Source organism: Mixophyes fleayi, chromosome 5, assembly GCF_038048845.1.
Source record: "Mixophyes fleayi isolate aMixFle1 chromosome 5, aMixFle1.hap1, whole genome shotgun sequence".
NCBI lineage: Eukaryota > Metazoa > Chordata > Amphibia > Anura > Limnodynastidae > Mixophyes > Mixophyes fleayi.
Window position 1 is genome coordinate 20,520,457 of NC_134406.1, and position 9,119 is coordinate 20,529,575.

Sequence of the window (9,119 nt, forward strand, 5' to 3'; positions counted from 1 at the left end):
GACCTGTTCTCATATTACCCTACATCACTGGCATCTATCTCACTTCCATCTACCGGAAGAAAAATGAGATGTAGCAAAAAGTGGACTGCCGGATTAAAACCACACACCGGATTATTTCATATCCTTAGAAAGGCTTCCAAATTCTCAACTGACTCAAAATATAGCTCTTCAGAGTCTGAACTAGTGAGCCAGGGGCCCCACTGCAGAGAAGCGGGCCCCATTATCTTCACGGGCCACGGTGCACCACAGCTGTTGCATCAATTGCAGTTCCGCCACTGTAGCCCTCATATACCCAAAACCGTGCTGAATTCACAAATTAAATTGCAGAATTGGATCGACATTGTTCCGTTTGAACGACATTTTTAGTCCGGTTTGAAATTCAAATGAAACGATACATTGCTTTGGAACGATAATCGTTCATCATTGGAGACAACACAGTAATGCAATATCGGGCCGAACTTTCCTTTAACATTTGATTGGCCCAATAATCATCTGAAAACACTAGTGTGCACCCAGCCTTAACGAATTTGCCTTGACCATTAAAAACTTGAAAAAGAGAATTCTATATTATTATATTTTTTTGGGTGACCAAATTTTTTCTTATCTTGTTTTACAAATGAATTTCTACTGAACAGTTCCATTAATAGCTAGTATATTGTATACATTTATTTTGTTGTCAAGATAACTGGGTTATTTAAATCATTGGGTGATATGTCTCCTTTTTTTTGTGTGTATTTTTTTGATTATTTTGTATTTCCTATATCTGCTTTCAGAAATGGGACTCGTCCTTATTTGCGATCTGAAACGATATTAATAACTTGTATAATGATGAATAAATGTGTTTGGTAATAAATTTGTCTTTAATTTAATAGTCCAGTCTGTTTGTTCACTTATTGTTTATTATAATGCTAAAAAAAGAATTATTCATTAGTGTAGTATAAACACGTTGTAAAATCATAAAATCTGTGCTTTATAAATGGAATACTGAAACCACCGACATACACATCTGATCCACGGCCACACCGAGGGCTAGATTTACTAAACTGCGGGTTTGAAAAAGTGGAGATGTTGCCTATAGCAACCAATCAGATTCCAGCTGTCATTTATTTAGTACATTCTACAAAAGGATAGCTAGAATCTGATTGGTTGCTATAGGCAACATCTCCACTTTTTCAAACCCGCAGTTTAGTAAATATACCCCCTGCCCTTTTTCACAAAAGTATGTAAAAGTGTTTCATCACTTAAAAACGTATGGTAAAAAATGTCAGTGAGTGTTAATGGTGTCTGGAACGGTCTCATAGTGCTGGGCTACAATTGCTAAACAGGTTTCCATCTCAGAATAAACTAAATTTGACAGGCCTGTGTACACAAAGGTTTAATGAATTCAAGTTGCCACCCACAAAAAAGCACCGTGTCTCAGTATAAAAGATGATATAATCAGAATTAACAAGGAGATCCATATAAATATCTACTAGACTGCAGATTAATTGCTTTTATATATGATATTAAAGTTTGGCAGTTTTGTAGATAGGCTCAAGGCCTTTGTGTCCCCTCAAGACATCTTTATGTCTCTGGGTGGTCAGATTATATTAAACTTCTATTTATTCATAGTACAGTGGGTTTTGTAAAATGGTCTCAATTAAAAATCACAAAAACTCATCATAAAGGACACAATATAGAAGGAGTACTGTATGATATTTTAGGGTTCCCAGTATTCAAACCACGGTGAGTTGTCGAAAACAAATCTGATCTCTTTCTTTAAGAATAACTTCATGCAGGCAATGGTTAATATAGATAGTTCAAGTCCATAGACTCTGCATATTTCAGATGCGGAGAACAACAAAATCAATAATGTAATGGCGGAAGTAGTAGACATAATAGGAACTGATAATGCACTAAATAAACAGCAAGAATTTGATAAACAGGTGATACAAAAAATACAATATAGCTGGATGCTGGAAAATTCTCAGTAGGTAAGAGGAACTGAAGACTGCACAAGTAGCAGCTAGTGAAAAAGCTGAACATAGTAAGTGCTCAGAGGCATAGTCTATAAATGACAGAAGCTGAAGGCTACTTATGTGTTGTATGTAACAGAGGCTCAATAATCACGGGTAATAGCTGAAGGCTCCGCAGAAGGAGTACACATGGGAGAGGTCAACCTGCCTGGGTCAGAAGCCAGGAGAACCACAGCAGTACTAAGGAACAAGCAGAATCAAGGTCAACAAAGCCAAAGTCAGGGTCACAGAAAAAGGTGCCAAACGATAAGCCAAGTGGGAGTCAGATATGAAGAGATCAATCAGGAACAGATATCAGGAGTACTGAGTGTGAGACCAGGAACAGAAACAATTGATGAACTGGCTCCAGTCTGCTGGAAAAGGCAGACTATGAAGACCAGGCACATGTGATCAGGACCCAGATCAAATGATGAGGGATTATGTATGAAAACTTACCAAGTTTCTTGCTTAACTTTCCTTAATGAATCAGGCCCAGTATCTGGTATAGTCAAAGCAGCAACCATAGAGGAGATAATGTACTACAGAATGAGGCCGATCATTTATACAACTACAAATGTTCTTTTGTGCACATACTGACTTTTTGCACAAATGTACCTGGTTTACAGCAAAGAGGATGGAATTGCAGGTGAAGATGGTGACCTCTGTGGATGTCAAAGGTTTGCCCTATATGATGGCAGGCGTTGGGCAGATCAAGGTGTTCCTTACTGAGTTCCGTTTAGGTGCCTAGATTTACACTTAGGCAGAAATATTAAATTTCATAGTGTCGGACGGAATTATTTAAATTAGTGGGGGGGGGGGGGGGGTGGAGAAGGAGCGGTTATGGCGGCATTCCCAGTAGTGCGGATAGACGCAAAGGCTTTTTTGGCCCCTACATTCTGTCTTCTTCTTAGTCAGGTAAGGACCTACTAGCATATGTGAATGTTTTAGCTTATTAAAGTATATATAGGGGTCGGTTTATCAAATATAGAAATAACCTTAAATCTGCCGAAAACAGGATAACGCCACTTCTATTATTACCTTCATTCTAGCTGCTACTTCGACCTCTTTAGGGTATATATATATATATATATATATATATATATTGTAACAAAGCGAGGCATTTATCTGACAATATGCAAAGAAAACATACAAGCAGAGTGACTAACCAAGTAAAGACTTATGTGTAGTTTAAAGTTGGTTAACTTACATGATTTAAAAGCTGCTTCCTCTCAGCAAACAGACAGGGTGTGTCTGTTAGTTGAAACAGAGCCAGTGATGGGCGTTTTCTCTTAAAGAGAAGGTGGGTGTGTCACCTGTCCATCAAGCTAAGGCTGGGGGAGGAGTATCAGGTATAAAAAGCTTGTTTGTGCCATTTGTTCACTGAGACCAACGCTGGGAAAGCTGGCTGGTCCTGAGAGAGAGCTGGTCTATGTATAGCTAGCGTTTAGGGTCTCCATGATTGCTGTGTAAGTATACGGTGTCAAAACATTTACCATCCTGACAATAAAACTACATAAAAAGGAAGAAGTTGTTCGCGTGTGCTTCTGCAGTAGCGGCCTCTTCCCACAATATGTATATGTATATATATATATATATATTCAATAAAAAAAATAATTGAAAAGTACATGTACGTGTGGATTGTTTATTTTGCCTCCTCTTTCTCCTCCTGCGACGCAGGAAGTCTTCGCTTCTCCATTTAAACTAATTTATCACAATTTACTTTCATCAGAGTTATCATAACCCAAATGATCTCCTCCGTTTTGATTATGTAGCATTTTAAAACCAAGCTATATTTTAAGAACACAGAGAACTGAACTTATTAAATATAATTTTAATATGGAAAATAAATCCACAATTGTTAAAATAAAAACAATTAACAAAATGGCATACAAATATGTAATGCAATAGTTTCTTTTAAAATAAAAACGGATAAAATACCAGCAATGGTAACTTATGAATAATCCGTTTTCTGGTTTGCTGGGAGAAGCAGAAATAGAAAGGACACTTCTCAATATGAATTGGCTCCCATGAAGTGACAAGTCTGGTAGACTTATATAACCTTTTAACATGCTGTAGGTACCCACGGCCCCCCTTCCACTGTGATGTCAGAGCCAGAAAATCTGTGTAAATGCAAATTAGCTGTTAATGACTTCTGTTTAAAATACCTGTCAAGTCAGGTTTTCTTTACACGAGCCTAGCTTCAATAAAAAATGTCCAACAAAGATGATTTTACCTCCACACAACAGGTGATAAGTTTCCCCTCACTTGCATACCACACACGACTCCTGCAAGCATGATATTTCAGGAAATATGATATGATATTTTCCTGTGTCCTTAGCTCCCTTTTCACATTTAACCCAGTTGCTCTGGGCCCTCAGTCGAGATGTCTATTAGTTGCATATCACTGTCCTAGGATATGTCAGATGTTATTGACATAAATTTGTACGAGGCACGGGTCTGTAGCCACGGGTCTGAGAGTTCTCTATACATAACCCCCCCCCTGGGCAGAACAAGAGTGTTTAAAAAGAATCAAAGATATATATTTATTTAGATTCAGGTTCCAGGTTTAACCCCTGACTGGACACAAATTTCATATGAGCCTCACAAAGCTAATACACTGACTAAATTCACACACACACATCTTTGCAGTTTTAAACGATCAGTAATTAGCTTGCATGTGACATATTCCTATAAATCATTATCACCCTTTCAAAAGCTCTCTCGTTGGTAAACAAAAGTGCTGCTAGACACAGACACTCAGTCTGCTACACAGACACAGGCTCACAGATCTCAGCATCTCATGTGATGGCAGAGGGGGGAGGGAGGATGTCACAGTGCAGACAGGGCTCAGAGGGATGTTCCAAAGTTTTCTGCTCACTACGTCATGTGCCACCTGACTGTGGTTGCCATAGTAGTCCAGAATCATAAATCATTAATAGCAGCCTAAAGAGAAAAAAAAACACGGGAATTGGAAAATACCAACATTCTTCTTATAGCGTGCCACAATCTACTTAGCAAATTATACACAGGTAACCTGTTAAACAATGAAAAATTGCTTACTTAATGCATGTCTTGTGCTGTCTCACTTGAGTCACGATGATCCTCATTCTTCCTGCGGTATCCTGATATGTCACACACTGCTAGTGCACATGTGCTATCCCAGACACGCTTGCAATGTTGCATCATCACGTACGTGCGCTGGCTGTGTCGGAGGGATCTGGGAGGTTTGCCTACCTTCACGGGAGGTTTACTGGACACTCCGGCACATTAAGCAACGATGATTGACACAGAAAACCAGAATCGTGAGTTTAATTAAAACATTTTGAAATTAACAACAGAGAGTGAATACAGAAAAGCAACATCTGAGGGGAACTGAACTCCCCAGAGATATCAACAAAAATAAAAACAATAATGTTATGCTCAGGCTTCTAACACCAAACGCCTTTTTAACACATATAAATCTCTTCTCAACCCCCCCTCCGACTACTGTCAGTGCCCAGGACCTTGCTTCCTTCTTCAAGAACAAGATTGATAAGATCCGACTTAATTGATAAGATCCGACTTGACAAGCAATCAGCTCAATTCCTTCCCAGCACCCTCCAACACCCTCTCTTTATTTGATCCCACAAATGAAGATGAAGTATCTACTCTCTTCTTATCTTCCTACTCTACCTCCTGTCCGCTTGATCCTATACCCTTACAAATCGGTAGATCCATGTCTCCTGTGTTTCCCACTTTTTCGTTCCATCTCCCAGCTCCCATGCCCCTCCAAGCTTTTCGAAAGAATTGCCTAGACTTTCTTTCCGCAAACAACCTATTGGATCCTCTGTAGTCAAAGCTTTCGCTCACAACACTTCACAGAGATTGTGTTGACTAAGGTTGTCAATGATGTTATCACTTCTAAAACTAAAGGCCATTACTCTCTTCTAATTCTCCTAGATCTCTCTGCTGCATTTGACACAGTTGACCACTCTCTCTAAATACAAACACTACAATCCCTAGGTCTTCAAGACACTGTCCTATCCTGGTTCTCATCCTACCTATCTAATCACTCTTTCAGTTTCAATTTCTTTGGATTTCAGTATCATGTCTATGCGGATGATACACAAATTTATCTATCCTCTCCTGATCTCTCACCATCTGTGTTGTCTTGCATTACTGACTGTCTTTCTGCCATTTCATCATGGATGTCCTCTTGCTAACTTAAACTCAATCTTTCAAAAACAGAATTAGTAATATTCCCAGCCAACAATAGAAGCTTCCTGCCTGACATGTCTATTACTGTTGATAACATGACCATAAAATCCAAAGGAGCTTATTAGTTTTCCTAGAGAAGTGGTGTAGATAGAGAACAGCAGAGGACCTAGGACTGAGCCTTGTGGTACTCCAACTGATAAAGGAACCAGATTGGAGGTTGTTCCAGAGAGATTAACACTGAAATAATGATTAGATAGGTAGGATGAGAACCAGGATAGGACAGTGTCTTGAAGACCTAGGGATTGTAGCATTTGTATGAGGAGAGAGTGGTCAACAGTGTCGAATGCAGCAGAGAGATCCAGGAGAATTAGAAGAGAGTAATCACCTTTAGTTTTAGCTGTTATCAGCTCATTGACAGTATCTGTGGAGTGTTGAAAGCGAAAGCCTGATTGGAGAGGATCCAATAGGTTGTTTGCAGAAAGGAAACCTGTGAGGCGAGTACAGGCAATTCGCTCACAAAGTTTGGAGGGGCATGGGAGCTGAGAGATGGGGCAGAATTTTTTTTTTTTTTAGAATAGGAGTAATCACTACATGCTTGAATACTGATGGAAAGATACCAGTAGAGAAAGACAGATTACAGATTTTAGTTAGAGGTGGAATGAGCACATGAGACAGGGACCTACCAATTTGTGAGGGTATGGGATCAAGAGGACAGAGGGTAGAGTAGGAAGATAAGCAGAGAGTAGAAACTATCTCTTCATTTGTGGGATCAAATGAAGAGAGGGTGTCAGAGGATGCCAAGAAGGAATTGAGCTGATTGCTAGTTGAGGGAGATGATACCATCTCAAGTCTGATCTCATCAATCTTGTCCTTGAAATAGGAAGCAAGATCCTGGGAACTCATGATAGTCAGAGGGTTTGGGGTGGGAGGATTTAGAAGAGATTTAAATGTGTTTGGGGTTAGAAGCCTGAGCATAGACGAGAGATTGGAAGTATGTTTGTTTAGAAGTGTCCAGAGCACTTCGATAGAAGTGATAGATATCAGTATATGTGATGAAAGGTACAAGATTTACGCCAGTGACCTTCAGCTTTTCAAGAAAGTTTTTGTAGATTTCGTGTTACTTTAGTGTGCCACGGTTGACAACGAAGTCTACGCGGAGTATGAAGAGTAGCTGAAGTCACTTGATCAAGGTTGCAAAGGTATGGTGAAAATGAGGAACTGCCATTTCAGGGGAGGAGAATGTAGAAATTGGGGAGAGAAGTTGTTGGAGAGGTGTAAAACTGTTGAAAATCAATAGAGTTAATATTCCTGCGGGTATGAAGAGGCTTGGAAGAGACTGACAGCAGGGAAGTTAAAGACCTGGGAGTGAGTGAGTAACTAATAAAATGATGATCCGAGAGGGGGAAAGGAATGTTAAGGAAATGAGAAACTGAGCATAGTGTAGAGAAAATAAGATCAAGACAGTGGCCATCCTGATGAGTAGCGGATTCAATCCACTGGGATAGGTCAAGTGAGGAGGTTAGAGAGAGCAGTTTTGAAGCAGCATTGGAAAATGGATAAGCAATAGGGATGTTGAAATCACCCATGACGATGGTGGGGATGTCAGAAGATAAGAAGTGAGGAAGCCATGCAGAGAAGTGTTCAAGAAATTGTTGGCTGGGTCCAGCGGGGTGATAGATTACAGCAACATGTATAGAGAATGGGTTAAAAATCCTAACAGTATGTACTTCAAAAGATGTGAACGTGAGTGATGGGACATTTGGTAGAACTGTGAATGTGCACTGTGGGGAGAGAAGTAGTCCAACCCCACCTCCTTGTCTGCCTCCAGGTCTGGGAGTGTGGGTGAGATGGAGGCCACCATGTGAAAGTGCTGCAGGTGAGGCAGTGTCTGATTGCGTGAGCCATGTTTCTGTTATTGCCATAAGGTTGAGGTTGTTTGAGAGGAAGAAATCGTGTATGGAGGTAAGTTTGTTACATTCCAAAGGGCACATTTAAAGGAATTTGGAAAAGAGGGGAGACAGGTGATGCGTTTGAGGTTTGCTTGATTTCGGTAGCTTTCAGATATATGTGTGTGGGAGAAGTGAGGGGGACCTGGATTAGGTGATATATCACCAGCTAATAGAAGCAGGCAGGAAGAAAGATAGGGCAGATGATTGTAAGATGTCTGTCCTTTTAGTTTCTGGCAACAGGGTGACGCTGTTATAACTATTGAATTTAAATAGGAAAACAGTTCATGAGTGTTAACTAGAGGTGAGTGAAGTAATGAAGGGGCAATGTGGACAGAGATGTGTGTTGCAGGATGGGTGAAGGAGGATATTGTTCTAAAGATAATGTCAAGCAGGAAAAATAATTTGGCAAGCATTGGTATTTGGAAGAAAAAAATCAACAAATACAGGAAATCAAACAATTACCTAGTTGTAATATCCTGTGCAATCAGGAGTAGCAGAGTAAAGATGCTGCAGATGTAGATTATTTCTAGATGTCTTCAATTGTTGTTCAATGTTCGTTCAACTGTCTTGTTTAACTGTGTTTTCTAAACACTTTGTGAGAAAAACACTTAGTGTAGAGAACACACGTCTGCCCCCCACATACGTCTCCCCCAGACACACAAGACAACAACCCTTTGACCAACATTGTTGTGTGACTGGATCATATAACACACTAAGCACTTTGGATTCAGGCTGGACCAATGTGCAATATTTAGCACTGAACCTCATATATCAAACTCTCATTGTCCCATAGATTGTAAAGTTGTGAGCAGGGCCCTCTCACCTCTCTGTCTGTCTGTATTACCCAGTATTGTTTTATTACTGTGTTTGTTCCCAGTTGTAAAGCGCTACAGAATCTACTGATGCTATATAGATAAATGTAGATTATGATGATGATAATAATCTCATATGGATGTTTGTGTATTGATATTGCAGGATT